This window comes from Anomaloglossus baeobatrachus, chromosome 5, assembly GCF_048569485.1.
Source record: "Anomaloglossus baeobatrachus isolate aAnoBae1 chromosome 5, aAnoBae1.hap1, whole genome shotgun sequence".
Lineage (NCBI taxonomy): Eukaryota > Metazoa > Chordata > Amphibia > Anura > Aromobatidae > Anomaloglossus > Anomaloglossus baeobatrachus.
The window spans coordinates 515,159,533-515,176,078 of record NC_134357.1 but is presented as its reverse complement, the minus strand read 5'-3'; the positions used below and the strand labels follow the sequence as shown (position 1 = coordinate 515,176,078).

The 16,546-nt window shown below is 47.6% G+C and overlaps 1 protein-coding gene across 1 annotated transcript in view; it reads left to right on the top strand.

Annotated features, from left to right (window-relative positions):
* LOC142312864 (uncharacterized) overlaps positions 1-16,546 on the top strand; it is a 566,011-nt gene that overhangs the window by 337,320 nt on the left and 212,145 nt on the right. The window lies entirely within an intron of this gene.

The following is a 16,546-nucleotide window of genomic DNA, read 5'->3' as shown; positions in this document are numbered from 1 at the left end:
TCCTCTTTCTTGTTGTATCCCCACCTTCATCCATTGAAAAATTGGGGCTACAATTTTTAGGTTTATATTCTTGTGGACCTTTTCCAGTCATAGGAAAGGTTGTTTAGGTTATGTTGATTTTCTTGTTCCACAGAATCCCATACAGGGTTCATGGATTTCAAAAAACGTGATAGAGCCTGGGTATCACAACTCAGTGCTGTATTTGGTGAACAGGCCACGGTTGGCACGGAAACACAGAATGTTACTGATTTGAAGCTAGAAATTAAGTCTCTTCTCAAGAAACGTGTCAAGGTGTGGTGGAACAAGGCTGCCCTAGAGAATTACCTACAGAAAAATATAATTCCTAGAGGCTTGCGGGTGCAGCTTTTTCCTACTTTGGGTGTGCAGGATACCACTTTCTCTGATAGGTGGGAGGAGGCACTCTCTAAGTGTTCCCTTACCCTTCTGGAACTCCTTATTGGTGCGGACAAAAGAAGCTTGGACTCTCTTGAGAAGGACATCGAGAATATTAGGTCCAAGCTTCAGACTGCTCTTTCAGCTGAGGATTTGAAAACCTTCGAGTGCTCCTTAGAGGAAACACTTGATAAGTGGGAACGTGATATCCAGGCCTCTAAGGCCAAGAAGTTCCAGCGTGATCTTAACGATTACCAGTGCAATCAGGTCTACCGCTGGCATTCGGGATCCAGGGGTGCCCCTCGCCTACAGTCAGCCTCCAGTATCTCTTCTCTTTCGGAGGAAGAATGCTCCACTCGTTTTTTAGGAAAACGGCCAGCTCCTGGAGAGGCCCCTGGTCCTTTATCTCTACCAATAAAAATACCTATGGGGCGGGGACAACCCCACGGTTACAACACCAGGAAAAGGACCAACAGGAGATTTTAAAGGTAATTAACCTGTCCCCACATGTACTTACACCATCACAGATTAGTGTGCTATCTCGTGGCCTTTCTTTTGCACCAGTCAGCAAATTTGATTGTTTTGAGGCCATTAAGGACCTGGAGCTCTTTGCAAGAAAATTAACATTCAAAAAGTATTTTTCTTCAGAGGTACCATCTTCCTTTTCTGATGTGGAGCTCCAGGCCCTTAGGGACCTTGAGTCCTTGGCCCAGGAGCACGATAGCCCTTCCAATTCCTCTGTCCCTACGCATTTGTACCGCCACTCGCAGCATTTCCCGCCTAAATACGGTTGTCCTCAAATTGAGATTTTTGTACGGTTGGTCCGGGACGAGTTTTCTCGTTTACGGACCCATATCCATCATGACAATTTATCTCATATTGAAAGGGCGGCCATCCGTTCAATTAAAGGATTAACCGATATAGTGATAAAACCTGCGGATAAAGGCGGGAATGTTGTGTTGTGGCCGGTGCACATGTATGAGGATGAGGCTTTCAGACTGCTTAATGATAAACAGTGCTATAGGCGTTTACCTTGCTCTCCTTTAGCTACTTTTTCTCAGGAGTTGGGATCCCTCCTTGATGATGGAGTTGAGGGCGGGGCTATCACACCTAAAATGAGGGACGCCTTGTTCCCTTCTTGTCCTACCATTCCCACCTTTTACCTTCTTCCGAAGGTTCACAAGGACCCCCAGTCCCCACCGGGGAGACCTATAGTCTCTGGGATTGGGGGTCCTTGTGAACCTTCCTGTCGGTTCATTGATTTTTATTTGCAGCAAAGTGTCCTGACTTTACCATCTTTTGTTCAGGACACTAATGATGTTCTTAGGAGGCTTGATGGTGTTGTCCTTGAGGATGATATGTGGCTTGTCAGTTGTGATGTGGAGTCATTATATACATCTATTCGCCATGAACAGGGTGTAGCAGCATCCCAGTTTTTCCTTAACATGACCAACTTGGAATCGGAATTGAGGGAATTTATCATTCTTCTCCTCCGTTTCATCCTCAGTCGGAATTTTTTCGTGTTCAAGGACCGCCCCTTCCTACAGCTCCAGGGCACGGCTATGGGGGCTGCTTGCGCACCCTCATACGCCAATCTTTTCCTGGGCCTGTGGGAAAGGGATACGGTCCTTGACACGGAGGGACATGGGGCAGTTGTCTCCTGGATGCGCTATATAGACGACATCCTGTTCATCTGGCAGGGCCCCACATCACAGCTTGACACCTTCCTTGGCCTCCTCAATCACAACGACAGGAACATTAGACTGACATGGAAGTACAGCCGAGACACAATTGATTTTTTGGACTTATCTATTTCTGTTACGCCTGATGGCTCATTACATACTGATATCTTTCGTAAGAGCACCTCTACCAACTCCCTCCTCCATTTCTCCTCCTCACATCCTTTGCAGCTTAAGCGCTCCATCCCAGTCGGGCAGTTTCTCCGGGCTCGGAGAATCTGCTCTGATGACACTACATTTCATCGGCAGGCATCGGTTTTGTCACGTCGTTTTTGTGATCGGGGCTATAGGCCTACAGACATCACCGCTGGGTATGAACGTGCTTGTAAGACCACAAGACAGTCCCTGCTCTCCAGAAACCGATCTCGGGGTGGGTCTGCTGATCAAACTATTCGATTCATCACTATGTTTAACGCAGAATCCCATGAGATCCGTAATGTTCTGGAGAAACATTGGTCTGTGTTACTTACTGACAGGGACTTGCGCTTGGCTCTTACCCCACATCCAGCTATCACATGGCGTAGATCCCGCAACCTTAAGGACATGTTGACTAGGAGCCATTATATCCCTCCTCGCAGTAAATTCATTTTTGATAGTCGTGGTCCTCCTTGGGGCTCTACGCCTTGCGGTACATGCTCTGCTTGTCCGTTTATCCCTAAGAAATTTGATTTCCTGAGTTCGTGTGGTGGTAAGATCTTTAAAATTGTTCACTCTATTTCTTGTGGTACGGAGGCAGTCATTTACCATCTCACTTGCCCATGTGGCCTCATTTATATTGGCATGACTACACGTACTCTGCGTGTCCGTACCCAAGAACATGTGCGCGATATTAGGAATGCGGCCAAGTCTTTAGAACCTGAAAAATTAAAGACCATTCCTAAACATTTTCGGGCATGTCACGGATGTAGTCCCCGAGGCCTCTGTGTACGCGGAATCGACCGTGTCTACATTGGCTCCAGGGGGGGCGATGTCAAGCGCAAACTCCTGCAAAAGGAGACCAGATGGATGACGGTTTTGGGCACTGTTGCTCCATTGGGCCTCAATGAGGCAGTTAGCTTCAAATCCTTTTTGTAAACAGCGCGAATTTTATGGTGGGTCTTTTTGTGTTTTTTCGGGGTTTTAACTTTTATTCTTTTTCTTAGGCGCCCATTCGCTTTCTATTGCGGTCATGCCATCATTTGGGACGTCGGGGACGATTGCCTGGTCGAGTGCTGCCTTATATGGATCCCCTCTCCTCGCAATTTCGTTCTGGATTGGACACAGCCTACATGATTATTTATTTTGTGTTTTCAACACTGTTATGTCATTTTTGATATTGAATAATTTTGGTATACATTTACCTTTTCACTAGATGTGTGTGTGTACATATATGCATGCTGATGCCCTTATGATATTTACATGCTCCATGGCCTTTTCCATTTTACATTGGATTCTTATTATCATTATTTACGGAATATGTATTTCCCGTCCATTCATGCGTGTCTGGATTTATAGCTTTTGTGAGTATGCCCCCATGCATATATTTTTGCTCATATGTCTTCCTTCTTTACTTAGGAGGTGACATCTATGCATGGAATTTTTGCTATCTTTGACCATGACATATTGTGCCCTTGTTTGGACATGTGCTATGACATGTACATGCCCTATGGCCTTACATACATTTTTTACTCACCTTTATTATAATTGGTGGATTTACCTTCTATATGTCCATGTGGTCTTACATTTATATTGTTTGCATGTCTGCTATACACACACACTTTTTGCTATTATATACTCTTTTCCTCTGCCCCAGTGGGCGGTATATATACATGTAACGCTTGTGTCTTTGACATATTCCTACTATGACACTTTCTGTCCCTCTACACGGACATAGATTCCTCCTTCCCTGCAGCATTTGTCTGCAGTGGCTACTGATTTGTTTACTCCTGACTTCAGTTGTCAGTACTATTCTATTTACATACTTGTGCCTTATCATTTGTTCCCCATGATGTCCATTATTCCTTTTTGTTTACTATTCACTCGACTGGCAGTGACGCTCCTTTGCTATGCGGGGCTAATCCTATTGTATCTATACAATCACGCTTTACTATTGATTCCCCTTGACGTCTTTGTCCCTCCTCCATTCATGACTCATCTGATTGGCACAGACGCGCCTCTGTCATGCGCTGCCTCCTCCCCCCTGCGGCTTGGCTCGGTCGGGTCCCTGTGGCGAGCGTGGGAATGAGGTCACTTCCTTCTCACGCTCGTCATCGCGAGACCCGGCGTGCCTTGCCGCTCGGGGGGGCGTGGCATCATGACGCTGTGCGCGCCGATTTGCTAACGGGCGCCCACACTTCCCTATTTATACCCTTCACTCACAACCTGTAGCCACGCCTCCTGACGAAGCCTTTGGTGAAACGCGCGTCGAGGCCCCGCCCCCACGCCCGGACACATCCACCATTCCTGCTCTGACATGACGCAAGGTAACAGTGATTAACCATTTATGCCCTTTTGCTCTCTGGGACTTCTTAGGGGGTTTTACAGATCTCCTTTGCACAATTCGTCCTCTACACTGTCCCTCTTTACTTTCTATGGGCTAGTTTTTCACCGTGTACTATTTTACATTGCTGCATGTCAGCAGGTTACCATCTGGTGGTGTGCCCTGGTATTGCTGTGGGTTGTTTCCTGGCAGGCTGTTTCCATCTAGCCTGCCTCCACTGTGTGTCCTGCATCACCTTTTTTACTAATTAATAAATTTTGTATTCCACTTTGATTACTTGTGGTCCTCTTTCTTGTTGTATCCCCACCTTCATCCATTGAAAAATTGGGGCTACAATTTTTAGGTTTATATTCTTGTGGACCTTTTCCAGTCATAGGAAAGGTTGTTTAGGTTATGTTACCTGTAACAGCTTGGGACTGGGAAAAAGGGGTGCCCACCCTGATTAAAGGTGGCACCAAGGTACCAGGTTGTTTGGGTGGTGAACGGAGGAGGGGAAAGTGAAATTTAACCCTGTTTTGCAATGTTAAAGTAATGTGCATCCCATAAAGGGAAGAAATGTTCTTAACATGTTTTTTTTAACTTTTCGTTCATTTCCCAAAAAATAAACGTCAGTGGTCGGACAGCCCGCAGACGGACTATATTAAACCAAGGGAGAATGTTTCGGTGGTGAACGGAGGAGGGGAAAGTGAAGTTTAACCCTGTTTTGCAATGTTAAAGTAATGTGCATCCCATCAGGACTAAAACACACTTCTGCAAAAAAAACGTCTGTGTGACACGGTCTGTTTTTCGGGTCTGTGTTCCGTTTTTTTGGGGCGTTTCTCCGGTACGTATGGCATCCGTGTGATGGCGTATGCGAGCCGTGTGTACGTGTAAAATGTCCGTGTTTGTGTGTAAAATGCCCGTGTATGTGTACGTGGAATGTCCGTGTGGAATGTCCGTTTGTGTGTTGCACAATGTCGTTGATACATGTCGGCTGACAGCAGACAGAGTTTTGCGATGAGAATGAACTCGGGTGAACTTCACCCGACTTCATTGTCATGCCGTGGCTCTGTCTGTGTGCCGCGTACTGATTAGCGGTCACCTGTGAAGGATTCACCAGTGACCGCTAATCCCCCGAGGGACTGAAGTGAGCAGCCCTCTCTCATACTTACCGCTCCCCGATCACCAGCGCGGCGAGGAACAGCTGTGCAGAGAATACGCGGCAACAATTACTTTGAATATGCCGGCCGCTCATTAATCAATCTCGTATTCCCTGCTTTCCCCACCCACAGACGCCTGTGATTGGTTGCAGTCAGACACGCCCCCCACGCTGAGTGACAGCTGTCTCACTGCACCCAATTACAGCAGCCGGTGGGCGTGTCTATACTGTGCAGTAAAATAAATAAATAAATAATTAAAAAAAAACGGCGTGCGGTCCCCCCCAATTTTAATACCAGCCAGATAAAGCCATACGGCTGAAGGCTGGTATTCTCAGGATGGGGAGCCCCACATTATGGGGAGCCCCCCAGCCTAACAATATCAGTCAGCAGCAGCCCAGAATTGCCGCATACATTATTTGCGACAGTTCTGGGACAGTACCCGGCTCTTCCCGATTTGCCCTGGTGCGTTGGCAAATCGGGGTAATAAGGAGTTATTGGCAGCCCATAGCTGCCAATAAGTCCTAGATTAATCATGTCAGGCGTCTCCCCGAGATACCTTCCATGATTAATCTGTAAATTACAGTAAATAAACACACACACCCGAACAATCCTTTATTAGAAAAAAACACACTAACAAATTGCCTTGTTCACCAATTTAATAAGCCCGAAAAAGCCCTCCATGTCCGGTGTACTCCAGGATGGTCCAGCGTCGTATTCAGCTCTGCTGCATGAAGGTGACCAGAGCTGCAGAAGACACCGCCGCTCCTGTCAGCTCCACGCAGCAACTGAGGTGAGTAGCGCGATCAACTGAGCTGTCACTGAGGTTACTCGCGGTCAACGCTGAATACAGCTGATCGCGCTATTCCCTTCATTAGCTGCGTGGAGTTGACAGGAGCGGCGGTGTCTTCTGCAGCTCCGGTCACCTTCATGCAGCAGAGCTGGATGCGACGCTGGACCATCCTGGAGTACGCCGGACATGGAGGGCTTTTTCGGGCTTATTAAATTGGTGAACAAGGCAATTTGTTAGTGTTTTTTTTCTAATAAAGGATTGTTCAGGTGTGTGTGTTTATTTACTGTAATTTACAGATTAATCATGGAAGGTATCTCGGGGAGACGCCTGACATGATTAATCTAGGACTTATTGGCAGCTATGGGCTGGCAATAACTCCTTATTACCCTGATTTGCCAACGCACCAGGGCAAATCGGGAAGAGCCGGGTACGGTCCCAGAACTGTCGCATATAATGTATGCGGCAATTCTGGGCGGCTGCTGACTGATATTGTTAGGCTGGGGGGCTCCCCATAACGTTTGGCTCCCCATCCTGAGAATACCAGTCTTCAGCCGTATGGCATTATCTGCCTGGTATTAAAATTGGGGGGACTGCATTCCGGTTTTTTAATTATTTATTTATTTATTTTACTGCACAGTATAGACACGCCCACCGGCTGCTGTGATTGGGTGCAGTGAGACAGCTATCACTCAGCATGGGGGGCGTGTCTGACTGCAACCAATCCCCTGTGGGTGTGGAAAGCAGGGAATACGAGATTGATTAATGAGCGGCCGGCATATTCAAAGTAATTGTTGCCGCGTATTCTCTGCACAGCTGTTCCTCACCGCGCTGGTGATCGGAGAGCGGTATGGGCCGGGGGAAGCAAAAAACCGAGCGCCAATGTAAGTATGACTGAGAACAGCAGAAAAAAAGGTAAGTATACTGAATTTAATTTAAAAAAAACAAAAGAAAAGATCGCTAGTGTAAAAACGCACACACACGAAACGTGCTGAACACAGACATACTCCGTGTGCGGTACGTGCAGGCACGGACCCATAGACTAAAGCGGGTCCGTGCCTGCGTGCTGCCGGCCAAAAACGGACATGTTGTCCGTGTAGTAAAGCGCACACACGTACTTACCACACGGTCACACGTTCCGTGTGATTTTACGTGTGTGTGCCATCTACCATTGAATAACATGGGTCTCCGTGTGTACGTGTCTCCGGTACGTGCAAATACATACCGCACACATACAAATTAAACGGATGTGTGTTGTGGGTCTAAAGGGAAGAAATGTTTTTAACATGTTTTTTTTAACTTTTCCGTTCATTTCCAGAAAAATAAATGTCAGTGGTCGGACAGCCCGCAGACGGGCTATATTAAACCAAGGGAGAATGTGACACCCTGGTGCCGCCAGTTGGTCACAGAAGAACACTACACCCCAAACAACACCATCCCACACCAGGTTCCATCAGCCACAAAATCCTAGCCACCCCACTCAGTGTAGGAAGGATACACCAGTGGACGGGACCAGGTGGATTGGGAGCGCACACCTAGGAGTCTTGAGGATCCGGGGGAGGGAACCAGTCAGTTCAGTTCAAGTTGAAGTTGCTGGAAGTCAGAGTTTAAGTCTGTAGAAAGTGACAGTGACAGGCTGTGGGAGAGAGTTCGAGTCTGTGCCTAGTGCAGGTAGCCAGGGTAGTGGCTCTGGTCTACTGGCTAGGTGGCAAGTAGTGGAACGTGTCCAAAGGCGACGGGAGTCCGGTCGCGGGAAATCCAGAGTGGAGCAGGACAGGGTTGGAGCCTGCCGGTACCGACAGCGGAGATCCGGTCCGGAAACCGTGCACAGGTGGGGTACCTGGACCCTAGTTAGAAGACGGTTTCAAGCCCCTTCTCTAATTAACCAGACCGGGAGCAAGGTTCCAGACGTTGTTCCAGAGTGTTAGCCCAGATAGAGCGAAACGGCAGCCCAACAACCCACTGAGATCCCAAGGGTCAGTTTTTGGGGGCACATCTTCCAACCAAAACTGAACCAGGAGTGGACTTCCCCGTTCCATATGAGGGCGTCCAAAATAGAAGGAAAATACAGAGTGCTGGAGGAAGGGACATTGGTACACCAGCCTGGTGTGGGAACCGTATACACCCTGAAGTGGCAGCCAGCCACTGACACCTTGGTTTACCAGCAGACTCGTGTGCATTTATTCAACTGTGAGTACACCAACACTCTTCGGTCCGGCCCGCTGCATCACCACCAACAGCCATCATCTCCCGTGTTCTGGACACTGAGCCCCAGGGCATCCACCCCTACCCACGGAGGGGTTAACATCCAGCTGCCATTCCATGGCCCCCGGGTGCTCCCCAACAGCAGCGGTGGTACTCCACCTTACCCCTTACCACACACCGTGGGTGGTGTCACGAAGTAGCTACAACAAATCCTCTGCACATACATCGCACCTTTTTATTTGAGTGTCTGCACGACCCCCAGGTCCGGAGATCCCTCGAGCCACTGCGGATCCAGATCAGAGCAGCTCGGCTGCTGACGTGGGGGCGGCACACTGTTACATATAGTACATACCAGACATACTTTCGTACGGATAGTGGGTTTTAACAAGAGAGGTGCAAAAGAGCACAGGCATACGTCCTCCTTCAGATGTATTCTTCCACAAAATGGAGTATGCTCTCAGAATGCCCAGGAAATCCCCAGCAGCAAGACACTCCCACAAAGGAAAACACTGAACATTATAGAACTAGAGCACCATCTAGTGGGTTAACATCATTTAACTTTGATGAAACTTAACAATAACTTTATTAGCACTTAACAATTGTCTTATGCCTGAATGGGCAGAACACCTACTGATCCCATCAGATAGCTACGGCTCTAGGGCCATAATCTTAGTGATGCTGTATAAGAAGGTGGACGGTATTGAGTGGTCCTACCTATAACTGTAAATAAATCACATTCTGCAGGTTTGGTTGGAGACCACAAGGTTTGTTTGCAAAAGAAAGGACACTGGACACACACGGTTAAACTGCGGTAGGACATTTATTGGTTCTTGCACCTATATTGAAAATTTAGATTATTCAGATGATCCCTCCTACAAAACGTAATTAACAAAGTCATTACTACAGGACTGGAAGAATTTATTCTAAAAGAAATAGTAGAGACAATTCTATAAAAATTATATAAAAAAAACCCCATCATCTGTGCACCATGGCTGGATACTTTGCAGACATTGTTATCAAGAGGCAAGGTCTTTGGAGTCACTGATCTAATTAACCTAAAGAGCTTTTGAGAATAATAGAAACTGCCTAAATAAGAGGACCTTGTCTGATGAATATGTCATTTTATACAGTGTGTTCACCCATATCCTGTCCACCACCATTAACTTGAAAACGGCGGCAGCTATAGGCATAGAAGTGGTGTCTAGGTATAGTAAAGTAACCATGCGGTACGCAATGAAACCACCTATAGCGCCACCTGGTGGAAAACAACGGAGTTAGAATTTTTATTTCGAAAATGGAACGAGATATAGAAAAAAAGTGAATTACAAAGTTGTAGTGCATCATAAATTCAATAAGAATTGACACCTTGCATACGGAAAAGCTATGATTAGGATGTATAAAATGGGGAATTAACCTATTATGCAAATAAGTGTGCAACGTCATACCTGACGAAATACTGTAGACTGCTAATAGTACATACTGTACAGTAAATGGGATTGTTCAAAGGATTGCCCAACAGACCTCTGTAACGCTGTTCTCTCCAGCACGACTCATCTGTTTTTAAAGTTAATTACGGTGGACAGGATATGGGTGGACACAATGTATATAGGGAGTATCTGTGTAACTATTAGTAATATTCTAAAATCTAAAGATAGAGGTATTGGGGTATTTTATTGTAATTTCTGGTTAAAAATTGTAATAAAAATTTACGATTTAAAAAAACTTTTCACATTTTTTATGTGATCTTAAAAAGCCCAATTTAGATATCAAAAAAGTATAAAAAAAATTACCAAAAATTTGTTCAGAAACCTTGTTTGGGGAAATACAGCCAACAATGAAAGGCACTTTATCTCCAAAAGAGGGAGGATTGGCAATTCAGAATTCCTTTAATTCATGGTTACAATTGTTATATCCGGCCTTACAGGGGCTGTCCCAGGAACAAAGTACATTTTACTCAATAGATCTTGGGGGTAAGGGTACCTTCACACTTTAGCGATGCAGCAGCGATCCGACCAGCGATCTGACCTGGTCAGGATCGCTGCTGCATCGCTACATGGTCGCTGGTGAGCTGTCAAACAGGCAGATCTCACCAGCGACCAGTGACCAGCCCCCAGCCACCAGCGACGTGCAAGCGACGCTGCGCTTGCACAGAGCCGGCGTCTGGAAGCTGCGGACACTGGTAACTAAGGTAAACATCGGGTATGGTTACCCGATGTTTACATTAGTTACCAGCGCACACCGCTTAGCTGTGTGTGCAGGGAGCAGGGAGCCGCGCACACTGAGCGCTGGCTCCTTGCTCTCCTAGCTACAGTACACATCGGGTTAATTAACCCGATGTGTAATGCAGCTACATGTGCAGAGAGCAGGGAGCCGCGCACACTGCTTAGCGCTGGCTCCTTGCTCTCCTAGCTACAGTACACATCGGGTTAATTAACCCGATGTGTACAGCAGCTACATGTGCAGAGAGCCGGAGCCGGCAGCACAGGCAGCGTGAGAGCGGCGGAGGCTGGTAACTAAGGTAAATATCGGGTAACCACCTTGGTTACCCGATGTTTATCTTGGTTACAGCTTACCGCAGCTGCCAGATGCCGGCTCCTGCTCCCTGCTCACTTCATTTGTCGCTCTCTCTCTGTCACACACAGCGATCTGTGTGTCACAGTGGGAGAGCGCCTTTGAAGAAAATGAACCAGGGCTGTTTGTAACGAGCAGCGATCTCGCAGCAGGGGCCAGATCGCTGCTCAGTGTCACACACAACGAGATCGCTAATGAGGTCACTGCTGCATCACAAAAAGCGTGACTCAGCAGCGATCTCGGCAGCGAGCTCGCTGTGTTTGAAGCACCCCTAAAAATAAAGGTACAAAATTAGATGCCTGAAAGTAAATGTTCCTCTACTGAGATAATCTTGTGGTTGTGCCCCTGCTATGTACTGTAAGAATAGATTAGATATGGAGGGCACCTTTCTTCTCCTCCTGCTATGTACTGTAAGAATAGATTAGATATGGAGGGCACCTTTCTTCTCCCCCTTGCTATGTCCTGTAAGAATAGATTAGGTATGTAGGGCAGCTTTCTTCTCCCTCCTGCTATGTCCTGTAAGAATAGATTAGGTATGGAGGGCAGCTTTCTTCTCCCTCCTGCAATGTACTGTAAAGGCCCCTTTACACACTGAGACTTTCAGCGATCCCACCAGCGATTCCAACCTGGCCGGGATCGCTACAAAGTCTCTGGTGAGTCTCTGGTGAGCTGTCAAACAGGCAAACCTGGCCAACGACACAACAGCGATCCGGACCTGCAGAACGACCTAGCTAGTCAAACACTGGAAACGAGCGATGTCTCACAATGTCTGTCAATCACTATTCTCTGTCAGTCGGTCTCTCCCTCTCGGTCTCTATTCTCTCTCTGTCGGTCCGTCACTATCTCTGTCCCTCTCTCACAGTCTGTCGGTCATTTTCCCCTCCTCTCTCATACTCACCGTTCCCCCGATCCCCGGCGTGGCGCTGCACGGCATTCACACTGCTGCGGCGGCTTTTACTATTTTGAAAAAGCCGGCCGCTCATTAAACAATTTCGTATTCCCTACTTTCCCCGCCCACAGGTGCCTATGATTGGTTGCAGTGAGACACGCCCCCACGCTGAGTGACAGGTGTCTCACTGCACCCAATCACAGCAGCCGGTGGGCGGGTCTATACGGTGCAGTGAAATAAATAATTAAATAATTTAAAAAAACGGCGTGCAGTACCCCCCAATTTTAATACCAGCCAGATAAAGCCATACGGCTGAAGGCTGGTATTCTCAGGATGGGGAGCTCCACGTTATGGGGAGCCCCCCAGCCTAACAATATCAGTCAGCAGCCGCCCAGAATTTCCGCATACATTATATGAGACAGTTCTGGGACTGTACCCGGCTCTTCCCGATTTGCCCTGGTGCGTTGGCAAATCGGGGTAATAAGGAGTTATTGGCAGCCCATAGCTGCCAATAAAAATAGTAATAATTCTGGCACACTGAAATAATTCATGACATGTGGAACATTTTTTTGAATGCTGGATCAATTTTTTATTAGTGCAAAAGGTGAGGATAATTCATCACCTTTTGCACTAATAAAAAATTGATTCAGCATTCAAAAAAAATGTTCCACATGTCATGAATTATTTCAGTGTGCCAGAATTATTACTATTTTGATTGAGTCCTACTTTTTCTGGGCACCTAATTAACGTAACTGTGAGCCAGACATATTCGCTTACTCATAGCTGCCAATAAGTCCTAGATTAGTCATGTCAGGCGTCTCCCGGAGAAACCTTCCATGATTAATCTGTAAATTACAGTAAATAAACACACACAACTGAAAAAATCATTTATTAGAAATAAAAAACACAAACACACTCCCTCATCACCAATTTAATCAGCCCCAAAAAGCCCTCCTTGTCCGGCGTAATCCACGGACCTCCAGCATCGCATCCAGCTCTGCTGCATGCAGGTGACAGGAGCAGCAGAATACACCACCGCTCCTGACACCTCCACACAGCTAATGAAGACAGCTGCGCGATCACCTGAGCTGTCACTGAGGTTACCCGCTGTCACTGGATCCAGCGGTGGCCGCGGGTAACCTCAGTGACAGCTCAGCTGATCGCGCTACTCACCTCAGTTGCTGCATGGAGCTGACCGGAGCGGCGGTGAGTAGCGCGATCAGCTGAGCTGTCACTGAGGTTACCCGCGGCCACCGCTGCATCCACCGCTGGATCCAGTGACAGCGAGTAACCTCAGTGACAGCTCAGCCGATCACACGGCTGTCTTCATTAGCTGCGTGGAGCTGATAGGAGCGGCGGTGTCTTCTGCTGCTCCTGTCACCTGCATGCAGCAGAGCTGGAAGCGACGCTGGAGCATCCTGGATTACGCCGGACAAGGAGGGCTTTTTGGGGCTGATTAAATTGGTGATGAGGGAATGTGTTTGTGTTTTTTATTTCTAATAAAGGATTTTTTCGGGTGTGTGTGTTTATTTACTGTAATTTACAGATTAATCATGGAAGGAATCTCGGGGAGACGCCTGACATGATTAATCTAGGACTTATTGGCAGCTATGGGCTGCCAATAACTCCTTATTACCCTGATTTGCCAACGCACCAGGGCAAATCGGGAAGAGCCGGGTACTGTCCCAGAACTGTCGCATATAATGTATGCGGCAATTCTGGGTGGCTGCTGACTGATATTGTTAGGCTGGGGGGCTCCCCATAACGTGGAGCTCCCCATCCTGAGAATACCAGCCTTCAGCCGTATGGCTTTATCTGGCTGGTGTTAAAATTGAGGGGGACCGCACGCCGGTTTTTTTAATTAATTATTTATTTCACTGCACAGTATAGACCCGCCCACCGGCTGCTGTGATTGGGTGCAGTGAGACACCTGTCACTCAGCGTGGGGGCGGGTCTCACTGCAACCAATCATAGGCGCCTGTGGGCGGGGAAAGTAGGGAATACGAAATTGTTTAATGAGGGGCCGGCTTTTTAAAAGAGGAAAATCTGCCACAGCAGTGTGAATGCCGTGCAGTGCCGCGCCGGGGATCGGGGGAACGGTGAGTATGAGAGAGGAGGGGAAAATGACCGACAGACTGTGAGAGAGGGACAGAGATAGTGACGGACCGACAGAGAGAATAGAGACCGAGAGGGAGAGACCGACTGACAGAGAATAGTGATTGACAGATATTGTGACACATCACTCGTTTCCAGTGTTTTAAGTCCCCTTTACACACTGAGACTTTGCTGCACAGCGGGAAACAAAGGACCAAAGAATGGTCCTGAATGATTTGTAGCGATCAGCAACTTCACAGCAGGGGCCAGGTCGCTGATGTGTTTCACACACTGCAATGTTGCTGGGGAGGTCGCTATTACGTCACAAAACCGGTGACGTTACAGTGATGTCGTTTGAGATGTTGCAGTGTGTAAAGCCACCTTAAGAATAGATTAGGTATGGAGGACACCTTTCTTCTCCCCCCTGCTATGTACTGTAAGAATAGATTAGATATGGAGGGCACCTTTCTTCTCCCTCTGCTATGTCCTGTAAGAATAGGTTAGATATGGAGGGCACCTTTCTTCTCCCTCCTGCTATGTCCTGTAAGAATAGATTAGGTATGGAGGGCACCTTTCTTCTCCCTACTGCTATGTACTGTGTTATATGGCTTTTGTGTTTGGAAAAACTAGAAACACGGATAATAAAGGATCATTGTCCAGAAAGACTGAGGAAACTCCCAATATAATTGTGACGCCCTGGCCTATCAGGTTGTCACAGGGTATTGTGCAATCTGCCCTTCTGCATGATATCCACCTCCTCCTTGGTTAGGGGTCCCTGACCTTTGGTGCTGCTGAGAACAAGCTAATCAAAACCCTAGGAACACTCTGCACCACACCCACCAGTGGACAGCCTGAAGGGAATAGGGCTGGCCACTTGGGGGGTTGGTTAAGGGGAGGTCAGGAGTGTTAGGAGACAGTCAGTTGAGGAGTGACTCTCAAGAGCAGAGGTCACAAGTCAGTGTAGTGTTGGAGGTGAAAGTGAGAGGAGGTCAGGAGCTGGGCTCCTTGTTTACTAGGTGGCAGACGTTGGTCTGGGCCTGGTCGGAGCAGGACCCCGGTCACAGGGGATCGTGATAAGGGGCACGGACTGTCAAGGAGGACAGCCAGCGGCCTTGTGCCATCACCAGGCAGGGGCCAGGGCACGACGGGGTACCCTAGGCCAGGAAGTAGCTTCAGGCGTCCTGGTAATTCACCCGACGAAGACAAAGCCTTCAAGATCCGTTCTCCACCTGCTCCAAAATTGGGATACTAGCGCAATGAGGGGGATAGGACTTTCCCACTGCATAGTCCAGAAAATCCCAAGCGTGAACCCTGAGAGCAACTTCACTCCGTTAGCCATACGGATGAGCGGTACTCGTTTAGTTCTAAGCTAAAAGGGACCAACTACAGAAAAAAAAAAAAGGTGCCAAAGTCAAGGTCACAGGCTAACAAGCAACACCAACGGGCACGGGATCCAGGCATGTTCCCTCCCTGCTGCAGTGGCATCAAGAACTTTGGTTTACCACGGTTGTCAGCGTCAGCGTTATTGGACTGCGTGAGTACGCAATTAACCCTTACCGGCTCGACGGCACCTCCCCGACACCATCACCGAGTCCTGGGGCATCCCCCCTACCTGTGGAGGGGTTAAACACCTGGCTGCCCACACAATCGCCACCGGGTAATTCCAGCTGCAGCGGTGGTACTTCACCCTTACCACACACTACGGGTGGCGTCACAAACTGTCCATACCATCCCCTGTACATAGACCCCCCCTTTATTGAGTGGCCGCACAACCCCCGGGTCCGGAGACCCCTCGAGCCACCGCGGATCTGGATCTGAGCAGCCCGGCTGCTGGCGCGGGGGCGGCACATAATGAGAGATAGAAAATACAAAATATGGGAGTATGGTGACCGCAGGATAAATATGCAAAAGAAGGAAAACCTATTTTACTAAAAGTTGAATTTTATTGAAAAAGTCATAAAAAATATGAAACAATACATTGGATATACATAAGAAAAAAGTAGTAGGCCGATGATGAGGATACAAAAAATGTGATAATAACATGGAGGACATGTGAGAAATAAAAATAATAGGGCAGCACAAAAGTAAATATGATCACAGATGTAAATACAGATGGCTGGCAAAAATAATGTTCACAGACAGAATCCAAATCAGAAATCTCTCAGTAATGATGTGGTATAACCACTAGAAGATGGCCAAGTACAGATACGAGCTGATCACACTTTTGTGAATGGAGACCACAAGTAACAT